The sequence below is a fragment of the Xenopus laevis genome, chromosome 4S (genome assembly GCF_017654675.1).
Source record: "Xenopus laevis strain J_2021 chromosome 4S, Xenopus_laevis_v10.1, whole genome shotgun sequence".
Lineage (NCBI taxonomy): Eukaryota > Metazoa > Chordata > Amphibia > Anura > Pipidae > Xenopus > Xenopus laevis.
In genome coordinates this window covers 75,720,106-75,733,662 of record NC_054378.1, presented here as the reverse complement: position 1 = coordinate 75,733,662, position 13,557 = coordinate 75,720,106, and positions in this window count along the sequence as shown.

The window sequence follows — 13,557 nt, the reverse complement described above, 5'->3', positions numbered from 1 at the left end:
TTTCATTGATTCTAGTAGCTTTAAAGAATAATGCTCCACCTTACAGAACCCCCATGCTCTCAAACATTCTGGACAGGTTATTTCCATATCTGTAGGATACAATTGCTGTTGTCATTCTTTACTTTCCCCCATGTGCTTTATTTAACCTAATTTTATTTAAAACACTTTATGGCAAAGTTGGAGTTGTAAATGGTCTCATAAATATTTTTCCCCAGATATTCTCCACCCCTGTGAGATTCTCATCTATTTCTTTTTCTACCTTCACAGTCTTTTTTCCATGTCAAGTCTTTCAAGTGGTTCTGATTCTGGTATTCTCATTTTACCAATTATTCAAGAAAAACAGTATGCCGTGAGATATTTTAAAAGTCCTTCTGCAAACTATGATTAAGGTAATTAGAAATTTGCAAGTAAAACATCATTATGAATGCACATAAATGTCATTATATCCTGCATATTTTAATAGCTATACAAATGTTTCCATGTGCATTTCAGAATTCCTATGTGTTCTTTTTAAGCTTCACCATTGTTCTCAGCTTTACAAAGTTGACTTGATAGCTGTTCTAGTTACTTTTCTCTTCAATCAGATCTTGGCTGTGCTACAGATTTACTGAGAGCTGATACTGATTATCACGGCAAAAATCAGAAAGTATGAAGCTATTACAAGCAGGCGCTTTAAGTACCACCATGACCTTTAAATAAAAACTAAAACCTAGATGAGGATACCATTTGCCAGTTGAGGAGCATATCAACTTGTGCGTGTATGTATATTTATATATTCCTATTTATGATGCAAGCCAAACAAGATGGCAAGGGTGTCTTGTAGCACAATATTAGAATTCATTAATGGAATAAAAATTACAAAAAATACATTGCATATAGTAAAGTATAATATTGTTCATAAGTACTTTTATACTCTATAACAGGGCTGTCCAACTGGCGACCCCCCTTGTGTGGCCCCCCAACATCAAAGTCTGCCTGCTGTGTCTGCTTACCATGTGTAATCTTTAAAAGGTATCACTACAGAGATAAACTGGCCCCTGCATTGTTTAAACCTCAAATTCAGACTGTAATCCCCTGTATTGTTAACACATGTAAAGACTAAGATTTTGGGTAAGCACTTCTGTCTTTGAAATTCTTTGAACCCTAGCAGAGTGAGAGATGTCTTTATATTATAAATGTACCTTTGTTCTTAGGTTAAGGGGCCCTGACCAGATATTGTATATGATGGCTTGAAGCCCTAATGCCACTGTAATACATTAAAAAATATCAAACCATTCATAGCAATCAGGATGGAATCATGTTTTCAGGAATGCATGATGGATAGAACCAGGAGAAACAACAATGAAGTCAGTATGAGGAAAATGGAAATGGAACCTAAGGAAGCACCTTATTCCCAAAAAAGTGATACAGTTCCAGAAAATGCAGTTAGGACTAATACAGTATTGGAATTTAAACCTGCATGCAAATCATAATATTAAACCATGAGCTCTTGATTAGCAGAATATATTGGTTATTTTCTGCTTTCAAATTCTGCATTATTGTATGTTCTCATATAGGTTGCAAGGTACTATATGTACAGTGTATGTCTAAATGCCTGTCTGTTAAATAGCGAGCTGAATCCCCATGCCCGCTGTGCCAATTCCCATTGTTTAAAACTGACTTTTTAGCAAACATTATCAAATACAGTCAATTGTCTGCTCACACTTGGCCACCAGTAAAATCATTTTAATTTTTTCTAGAGCTTTCTTTAGCATTTGTGTAGCTGTCTCCATTGCAACTGCCCTCGATATTTACTTCATCTGAGCTTCCCCTCTCTCCGTGTGTTCATTTTATGAGTGTCCTGTGAAGCAATGAATATACAATCAGTTTCATATTACAATGAAATCGAAATAATGCTAATTTTAACTTTCCAGCGCTGGTATTATTCAGTAAGGGAGAAGATGAATTTTTTTTTTTCATATTCTGCTTCTGATCTTTCGTTACAAGAACAAAAAACCACATAACTGAACATAAAATATTAATGTCAGGCTCATACAAAACCTATTACAAAAAAAATCTATGACAAGCAAATCTCTCTCTTGGTGATACCGAAAGAAAACATTCCAGATTAAATTTAATGGTCATACAAATAACTCCCGAAAAATATCCTATGGGGAATAAAAAGCGGCAATCAATATTTATATACTTTTACTTGTGGAATATGCTGAAGATCAACAGCAGCCATACTCTGTGCTAGAATAAAGGAAATTCTCTGAACACTAAGCAATACTACTGACATGCCTTTTGATATAGCAAAAATGTTTTCAGGGCCCCAGTACACATAAACTGCTAATTCATACCATAGGACCTTGATACTCTTGAGCTACCCAGTGGCTGTCTTTGTTCTTATGTATTCTTTGAGGCTATTTATATTTACCTGGGTGATTCTGTTGCACCATGCTACTGACTTTTATTGTACAATCCATTAAACACTGTCTGATACACGTAGCATCAACTTTGTTCATTTCAAATATAATTTTTCACATTACAATATAACTTACGGGTGCCTGAAGATAGTAGACCAAGTCAAACTGGGATTCTGATTATCACACAACCAGTTCGATCACAGCAGTTTTGCCCTCTTGCAGCCCATTACCATTCACTTGTGGCTGCCAGTGGAAAAGGTGGTTTACTGTGGAGATCAAAGTACCCCATATATCATTAGCCTCATTGCTATATTCTGTCCATTTGCTCTACTGAATGTTAGATCAGAAGAATAAGAATAAGCAATATTCTGAACTGGAAATATAATCTTGTGCACATTTTGTTATACATAAAGAACAGGAGATTGGCACTTAAAGGGCTCAACTTTGCATACCTATTGCTATTATAGACCCCAACATGTTGTGCACTGAAAAAGTTGATTCAAAAAAACAAATTGCAGTGAAAAATACCCATTGACTTCAATGCAAAATGTCACAATTTTTTTAAATTTTCACAGAAGCAAACAGGAAAGATTCCCTATAGCACTATTATTAAGTAATACACAGCAATTCATCATTTAATAACTTCTTAAAATTCTCTTGGATTTTTTAAATAAAATGCACTGTTTGAATAAATTAATTGTCCCACTTTAATTAGTTAGCATTTCTCAGCAGCATCTTCTGCCTATTCTGAACCTGCTCCTTGAGTTGGAGCTTATCCAATTTCTGCTAGAGAGCAGCTGTTACATTTTGATACATAAGTTGCTGGCATTTCTCATCCGCTTATTCAATTTTAACATTTTAGAGAGTTGGGAACCAGGAATAATAAGCTTTTACTGGAAAACTATAAGGGTCAAATATAACATCTAAGAATAGAAAGCATCTGGCTTTTGGTTTGAGAAGTCATCAGGGGAAGACATGCTGCACAGAGCTCCAGGGGGACTTGGCAATATGCAAGAAGAATCAGTAAGAAGGAAAGAAGAGTAAATTCCCCTACTATACACTCTTCTTATCACCCTGGAATGCCAGACAAAAGTAAATTAGTGGCCGCAGCACCACAACCCCAGAGGGTTGTCAGAGGCCTACATTGCTAAAGCTTTCAGCAGGACTGCATGGGAAAACTCCTTCCAAAAGCATTGGTGAATTCATGTCTCTGCCTATGATGCCTTATAGGAGAATTAAAACTCAAATTTTTTTATATTTAGGCAGTGCTATGTGTATGGCATGAGACAAGTAATTACCTTCTGATTTCAGAAGGCTTCACTTTGCATGTAATTGCTTGTGAAGGCTTTTTGGCCCCTTTTAGCCAATCTCGCCCTAACCAGGTTCAGTTTTCTCTTTTTCTACTCTCCAAGTCCTACCCCCTCAGAAGCCATGTTCCAATATCTTGCACTGATGAGATCTTCCAGGCTCAAAACAGGCTGTCTGCAAGTTTACATATATGGCCTGGACCATTAGGCTATATCTGTGCTTTAAACCAGCGGTTCTACGTGCACAGTTGGCCAAAGGGATATAAAGGAGTTATTTGCATGTCTTCACCCATGATGCCTTATGGGAGAATTAAAACTCATTTTTTGGTATGTAGGCAGTACTGTGTGTCTGGCATGAGACAAGTAAATACCTTCTGATTTCAGAAGGCTTCACTAAAAGTAAAGTTAGTGATCTTTCTCTGAATGGACCTTACCAATTGCACAAAGAAACAGTCTGCCTCCACTTTGGAATGGAATCACTACAAGGCTCTCTTGCCATACATGAGGAGCCCAATGGAAAAATGCCACACTGATAAACGACTACAGCCACAAACCTACAACCTGCAAGATGCAGCTGCCGAGACCCTTTTCAGGGTCCAACAACAGCATAAATAATTTTGCTCTTTTGAAAAATGGATTTCAGTGCAGAAGTCTGCTGAAGCAGCACTATTAACTGATATATATTTTTTTTAAAAAAACATGTTTTCCCATTACAGTATCTCTTTAAGGAAAGGGGAAGGCATTTCCAGGAGATTTGCTGTCCATGGTAGCACAGATTTACTGTGAAAGACAAAGAGATCTATGTAGAGATCTATGGGAAAGAATACAGAATTCCTTAGCGTTACATCTATCCACATCAGTAACAGAGCTACAGTACTTTACGCACCCTTGTACTTAAATATTGCACAAAGTTCATGAAGAAACATACTGTATACCAGCCACACTCTACAACAGGGATAGAAAAGCTTGGGCACTAGTCTCCAGAACTACAACTCCCAGCAGTATCATAACAAGGGTATGTCAGCATTTAGAAAAAAATAAAGATTATTTGTCCCCTAGGTTTATACATCTGGTTTGATTTGTTATTGCACTACTGTACTCTCATAGTTATATTAATTAATAGCATACAGTAACATTAAAGTAAATGCCCTTTGCTTGTGCTCAATTAAAGAAGATAAAAATTCTTTGGTGGAGAAGCATTCGTCTCCATACAAAGAATCATTCCTACCAAAGTCAACATGCGGTACATAATTAACTTTTTAAGCACATAAATGTGAAATCCGCAGTGAGACTCCCACACATAGCCATCTGCCACTGGGAATGAGATGTCCACCTCGCTAAGGAAATCCTGAAACTTTGTGCACAAAGAAAGAAGAGACACAGAATAAATTAGGAGAATGTAGCCTGTTTGTGAAGGGGCTAAAGGACAGTATTGTGTCAATAGACCCACCACACTTACTGATTGTGCTGCAATGTACAAGCTTCACTATCATTTCAAACATTCAGGCACTATGTATGCACAGTAGAACTAAACTCAGTGTGAAGAAAACAGGCTTCCTTAATTAGACTGATTTTATACAAAAGGGCTTATTTTCTATTACTCCAGGCATTAAGAATCTGGCACAAATGCAGAGCTAAATAACACCAGGCACAGGATAGTCCTGTACTTAAAGGGGGACGATCGCAGAAATGAAAATTTAATTTAAGCTTCGTCATAATGAAATAATTCTGTACCGTTTCTGAAATAATTAATTTTTTCTTCACTATCCCTCTCTCATCATCTGTTTCTCTGTTCTGTCTTTATGCAGGAGTTGGGTGTCAGATAATCATTGACAGTTAGATCCAATATATCTTATAGGGGGGCTTCTTTTGCCTAGAAGGTGTATTAGAGCTCATTCTATTAAAATCACCAAACATCAGGTCTCTCTACATGCAAACTTTGTGCAAAAGGCAGTTATTTTGTTATTATTTTGTTATATTTTGTTTGTACTGGAATCTCTAATTCATCTGCTAGGAAAGGAACCCCTCCCCCTTATAAGATATATTGGATCTAACTGTCAATGAATATCTGACACCCAACTCCTGCATGAAGACAGAATGAAGAGAAACAGATGCTGAGCAAGGAATAGTGACGATAAACTTGATTATTTCATAAACCATGCAGAATATTTAATTGATTGTAATTCAGTATGATGAAGCTTATATTAAATTTTCATTTTCGCGATAGTTCCTTTTTAACTGGACATCATTCTGGAGATGCCCATTTGCAGCACACCACCTGCCCCCTCTGAATGCAACACAGACAAATGCAGGCAGCTTCTCCTTTAGAGCAAGACCCAGCTCTAGTTGTGCAGTTGTGTATAATACAAACTTGAATTACCAAAATAAAAATATATGTTGCATTCTGGGTACCTTAATACCCAATGTGTTTCCCCTATGAGCCAAATTCCAAAAGTTATAGAGCAACACAAGTATTCAAAAAGTCCCTGGGGGTGCCAAATGTAGATTCTGGCTGACTATTGGTAGCCCCTATGTGGACTGGCAGCCTATATGAGGCTCTGGTTGGTAGTACACATGGTTTTTAGGCAACTAAAGCTTTCCTTTAGGCTAGAAATGTAAAAATAAGCACCTGTTTTGAGGTCACTGGGGGCAACATTCAAAGGGTAGGTGTGCAACATTCTGCTCACAAGCCACTTTTTGGATGCTCTTGATTGAAGCAGTATGATACTATTTTGTAGTATTTGACAATGCATGTCAATTACAACTAGATTTCATAGCAGGAACAGTAAAGATCTATCCTCCATGCAAACCAGTATTCCCAATAATATAAATGCAGTACTTTGAAAAGTATTTTAAAAACTGAAACAAATATCTTGGTTAAATAAAATTCCCTTGATTTCAAGTAAAGTAAAATTTCAAAGAAAGGTGGTTTTATCAAGAGATCAAAAATATATTTTTTTGTGAATTATACTTTTTCTGTTTCTATAATTTTCTGTTTTTTTCTGTGGGCTTTTTGAATTCTATTTTATGTAGAATGGTGAATTGTATAATTCTGAATTAATCTTTAGCCATCCAGTAGATGTCATCTACCAAACTGAGTGGGTCAAGGTTGTACCACTGGTGGCACAAAAGGACCACACAATTATAGACACAATCATAAAGGTCCACTGAATTACTCTTATGTGGTACCAGGATGCCAGCTTGGAAACCCACAAACAAGTGACCCTTTGTGTGTCTTATTACTGGCACAGTGGAGGATTGCTGAATTTCTGGACACCACTACATGTGACATTTTGGATTAAATCTTACTCTGTCTATATTGAAGTGTTTTTCTGGCCTTTAAATGAGTTGAGGGTAGGAAGGGAATGCTGAGGTTTACAGTAACTGGTGCTTCCTGCTTTAGGCTATACCATTATTTGAACAGTTTTACACTTTGATTACTCTCTGGGTATTTTTAAGGGTATTTTTTAAATTTCCTTCTCAGTCAGAACATCTGGTACAGGAGATAGAATGGGCACTATATAGACCAGAGGCAGGGATAGATGGTTGGAATTGAAATGTAAAAAGGGCAGGGAAGGAAGGATGGGTTTAAATTGAATTAAGACATGGAAATAGGTGGGGTCTGGGGTTTGAATTGTGTAAGGCATGTCTGGGGTTAATATGAGGACGCTAAGTATTGAATGAAGTGGGTGAAAGTAAAAAGGGAAACACACACTCTCCTTTTCTTATGGCTCTTCCTCAGGCCCCTGGAAGGAAAACCCATTATAATATGCATCCAAGTCTGTATTGTCTTAAAGCTTAACTAAAGAACTTTGGTTAAAATGTTTTAAAATATGTTTTGGGCCTCTGTATCAGTCCAAGGCAACCAGAGCCCTTTAGCATGGAAGAGTTGTGCCTCCAAATACGCCCCAGTAGCTCCCCATCTTCTTTTATGCTGATTCACTGCTCACAATCTGTGCTGCTGTCACTTACTGAGCTTAGGGGGAAACACAATCCAAAGTGGTAAACTCCTGTAACAACTCTGAAGGCCTGGATCATTACTCCTATAGAGATGCTGGTTCAATAAGTGCAATATAAAAAATATTGCATTTCAAGCTATATTCATTTTTAGGGTTTAGTTCTCCTTTAATTGATGCAGAGAAAAGGGCACGCTTGTATGACTGATATTTCTAATGGAGTCTTAAGAATGATCTCAAACCAAGCTGGCATGGGATTGAGAGACAACTGCTAAATATTAAAGGTGCCAAGTAGTATATCCATAGGTGACTTTCAAACATAATTTATAGGTGTCTATGAGATCGTTGTTTTGAATTGAGCACAAAGGGAATTAGTATCCTACATTGCTCACAGCAAATGTAATATATATTTATATTTACATTGCTCACAGCGAAATGTAATATATATATATAAATGTATATATATATATATATATATATATATATATATATATATATATATATATATATATATATATATATATATATATATATTTATAGAAAACTGCAAAAAATTATTAATAGAATTAGCACCCTGTATGGACATTTAATTAATGTTATCATATATAAGGTATGCAGTGAGTTACATTTATTCAGCAATTGTGATTTATGCTTCCAGGAAAATGTAGTAAAGTGTAGTAAAGTGTAGAGAAACAATAGTCAAGCTTTAAAAGCTACTTGAGGTACTCCAGTCTGAGCAACCTTTATTTTTTTTTTAAAACTACTGTTGATATTTCAACTCAGTAGATAGTTGTGATATAATATCATAGAGTACCGGCCGGGTGACTTAGGCAACTGGGGGCAGGGAGCAGCGAGCAGAGGAGAGCGGTATGACCAGGGATATGCAGGCAAGAGGTACGTGCCCAGTGCCACCCCAGCGTTGTACCCAAGGCATGTGCCTCTTCTGCCTTCCCCTAGTTCTGGCCGTGGTTTGGTCTATTGTATTGAATAAAAGAGTGAGCATTATGCTCTTACATTTTACTTATTAGCACTATTTATATAAAGTATATATATATATATATATATATATATATATATATATATATATATATATATACACACACACACACACACACACACACACACACACACACACACACACACACACACACACACACACACACACACACACACACACACACACACACACACACACACACACACACACACACACACACACACACACACAACACACACATTACAACCTTTTTTTAAATGGGCCCACTTTCCAAACTATTATTCCTCCTCTCCTCACTCAACCTTTTTATTCTCCTAGTTTTTTTATCTCTACATACTATACCAGGGGTAGGCAACCCGCGGCTCCGGAGCCTCATGCGGCTCTTCATCCTGCTTGCTGCGGCTCGGTCTTGCGGCTTTGCCTGTCACGTCATCTATACAGCCCTCGCACTTGCTGGTGGCTTCTTGAGTGTGCGACCACGTTAAGGTAATGGTTAGCTTACCGCGGTCGCACACTCAGGAAGCCACCAGCAGGTGATAGGGCTGTATAGACGTCCCAGGAGTGACAGGCAAGACCGAGCCGCAGCAAGATGATTCATCATGGTCCTTACTGCGGTCACACACTCAAGACAAGAGAGGGAAGATCAGCATGAAGCTTCAGAAACAGAAGTCACACTAAACAGATGAGAACAATAGCATTTAATAGGACTATTCAGTGTTTAATTTACTTCAAAGTAGGCCTACACATACACACTGCACTGCACTTCTGTTTGTTGTAACAGTTAAAATTAAAATAAGGTTAAAACTTTTTAAAGTTTATAAGCTGTGTTATGTTCTGCGGCTCCAGACTATTTTTCTTTAGTGGAAGAGGGGGCAAAATGGCTCTTTTGATAGTAAAGGTTGCTGACCCCTGTACTATACTATATTCTTCCATTATTAAGCCCCAAAAATAAACAGGGAATGGCCAATGAAATAGACCAAACGTTTAGAAGCAAAAGAGCCCACTGACACCTGGGCCCATCGGGAGTTTTCCTGGTATCCCGGTGGGCCAGTCCGACACTGGTGCTGATCTATTTTATGTATTAATGCTGAGTAGATATTTATTATATAATATTATAGGGTACCTTTATGTATACACTATTTAATGCTGGGATAGATAGGATTCAAGCTTGGATTCTTGTAAACCAAAACAGTCCCATTCCCATTTCTGCCAGCACAAAACCACACCAAGATGCAGATGGGCTTTGATTGAAGCAGATTACAGTCTGGATTGGGTTAAATAAGAATATATTTAGAGAGATAAAATCAGCCTACAAATAGACGTATTTATTTTCTCCCAGTAAGGCTGCAGGATGACTGATATATCTGTGTATTCACTGGCTGTCAGAACACAGTTTAAATATCATTAATCATCCCAGTACAGGCCGTACACCCAGGGCTGGCACACTACACTGCCTTAATGTGGCCAATAAACTGGTCAAGGAGGAACATAAAATGTACTTTATGTGTTCCATCTCATGGACAGACATACCAATATATACCCATTAACCCTTTCACATGGTTAGGTCTGCTATGGGTACTGCTGTTGCAAAGAAGGTCAAGGATCTCCCGTGCCATACAAGGTCCATTAAATCTTTGATTTGTGTTTGAAACAAATCCTGTTTGATTTGCACACTGGCATTGTGTTTTCTATATCACATTGTTATTTTGATATACCATCATTGTTTTGTTCAGTATTTTACATCTACAGTATAACCTCAGTGGATTTCAATAACAAAACAAATAAATTATCTTCTGGTAACAGTGGAAAATTCATGATGGAAATATTAATGTCACATTTAGATTTTCTTATTATTTGTCCTGTTCATAAGACATCTTGCTTTTAGGAGATTAACCAAACTATATTATTTAACTATTATGTTTGCAGATAATTCAGGCATACAATAATCCATTTATTTGTTATACTGTAGCACTGCTTATTTTAAAATCTTCACTTATTAATATAATAATATATAATTATTAATATAAAATAACAATTAAGAAACAACACAGCAATAAAAGCTTTGTTTTAACATGAAATTAAGATGCTGCTCATACATTTTTAGGGGTTCATATATCTGTCCACAAGCCTCCATTGTTATAGTGGCTTGGGATATGGCCATAAGGAAAATAAGCTGAGTTATATAGGCATCCTTTCTTGCATTCCCATCCAGTTTCGAGCACTTGTGAGTATTGAATACCAGCTATAGCTGTATCCACTGAAGTGCTAATTATGCAGCTCTGGACCTGTTAGTTTCCAAGATATAATTGATATTTGTGTGGATTTCCTAACAACCTTGCCAGATCTTGCTTTGTATGGGTTTTTACCTGTATCCTAAATTATTTTTGATTACTGCAATAATGAGTTAAAAATAGGGATTAGTAAATACGTTTTGTTACGTATTGTTTTGCTGGGAATAAATTGTGTTTTTGTTGTGTGGGAAGAAAACGTTATAAAACATATTGTACAAATATGAAGTAGGGTTGCCACCTTTTCCCCCCAGTAAAGACCGGGCAGGGGGCGGGGCTGTGATGTGGGCAGGGCTATGATGTATAGGGGCATGGCAGTGACATGGAGGGTTGGGTTGTGATGTTGAGGGGCGGGGCTATGACTCGTGATTGCCTGATCGCCATGTCAATCATGGGGAATCCTACACGGTTTTTCTTATTTTGAAAACCGGGTAGGAAGTTTTAACCTTGGCAGCCCTTCAAAACCGGGCTGTCCAGGTCAAAAACGGACAGATGGCAACCCTAATATGAAGTTATTTGTTTTTTCCCTCTTTTTGTATTTTTGACTCCATTGCATTAGTGCAAAAGAAAAATTGGCTACTGACTTCAAGGCATCTGACAAAAATTTACTGAAATGTAACCATTTTGCAAATTGTGAAGCGAAAACCTTGTCCCCAAGAATGGTAATAGCTGTGAATCTAGCAGTGTAGATTGTTTTATATGTAGAGAAGAAGTAAAAGCTGATGACGGCCTCTCTAGAGAAAAAAGGGGTTAGTATGTTTATAACTTTATGTCAAGGATAAGTTGGGGCAACAGTCTGTTGTGACAATTGCAATGAGGAAAATCTGTAGCGAAATCAAACAGCATGACAGATCTAACAGCAAGAACTAGGGATTAGAACATGTAGCAAAATATTTGTTCCTTTCCTAATTACTGTGACAAATGGCATTATTTATATTTGTTGTGATTCTAGTGCCAAGGTCTGTTAAATAAACTCATGACACATTTCCCTGTTTTTCTGTTTCCTATCCCTGATACTTCTTGAGCAAATATACATTTCTAAGTAAGATGGTAAAATGCGTTGTAATTTCCATCATGTTGTAAATATACAAAGGCCTTAGAATATATTTCCCTATAAAATTGTGATGACTGGGGCAATAGGACAATAGGGAAAAACATGTTTTGATCTTGACAAAGCAGGAGTATATGATATGTTAAAGCAAAATAAAACATTTGAAATGCAGATAAAATCAAGACAACAATCTTTTGTTGAATGTTACACATTCTTTGCGCATGCACATAAACATGGTAGTTTCCTTTGCAGATGAAAATCTAAGAGGCAAGTTTTCTGGATGTGTGAGCATCACTAGTTATAACAGCTTCAATTTAAATTTAGAAGCCACTGGAAAAGCTGTGTAACGTTAAACTTGTTTTTTCGGGCATTTAATGATCTCATTTCACTAATGTGTTTTAATTTAGTTTGCCTTCACATGTTATTAAATATGTGCTTAATTGACCCGTTATTATGGTGCAACTCACTGATATACATTTTCAAAAAACATGGCTTCCTCCTGCTTTGACCGTAGCAAAGAGCTCTAATTCTCTGCCCATTCTCAGCAAAATGTAGGCAATGTATTGAAGAACAGGTTCTTTTATTTGCCATATGTATTCACACCTTTATAAACAATGCTAGCAAAAATATGAGTTTAAATAATTGGCAGTGATCCCCAAATTATGTTAAAGGAAATGTGGGCATGCCTACTACTCCTAACAACATTGGAGTCAATCACGTCTGTTAGTTAGTATGCCATTCCTTTACGAAAAGATTTATGTTGCACTACAGAAACATGCTTTAGATTAGTTATTTTGAATGTTACCAGCCATGCACCAGTGTAACTGTACAGTATATATATGTAACATCACTCACTTGCAAATTTCTAACAGCACTAGTATATGCAAAACTGAAGCCAATATTAACAACATAAGGAGAATTCCCCTATCTTTTATAGTTTCCTTTGATCTCAAGAAAATAAGTTTTTTTTACAGAAATGTCAGTGGACGGAGGAAAAAAAGTCTTCAATTTAATAGAAATTCAAAGGTTCAGACTATGAATCAATGAAGATGAAACACAGTGTGAATGCACCTACTGAACATATGGCCATTCCAATATTTCTAAATTGCTTCTTTACAGCCAGAGGTGTCAGCAGTGCAATGTGGATAGAATGCTGGCAATCTAATATATTTGCTTATAATACCTTCCTACCTTTGGTGTATTATTGGAACTAGAGCTAAGATTGTTTGAATAGCTACGTGGCCTACAGCATATGTGTTTTACAACAAGAAAGGATTACTGGGCTCCATTTTCCAGTTGCAGGAAAACAATCCATAGATGGAAAACTTACAAGCTGGCTTTTCCCACTCAAGATCTCCACACAGTTTTTATGGACAAAATAAGTCAGCACAATGAGTGTGGTATGAAGAAATATTTGTAAATACTTTATTAATAAATAATAAAGACCTTAACACCTTTTGTGTTTAACATGCTTTGTGTACTGACATGGCACACAGGAGGAAAGATGCTTCTCGTACAACATAAATACCTTCTTTGCTTTCTGTTTCACAGTA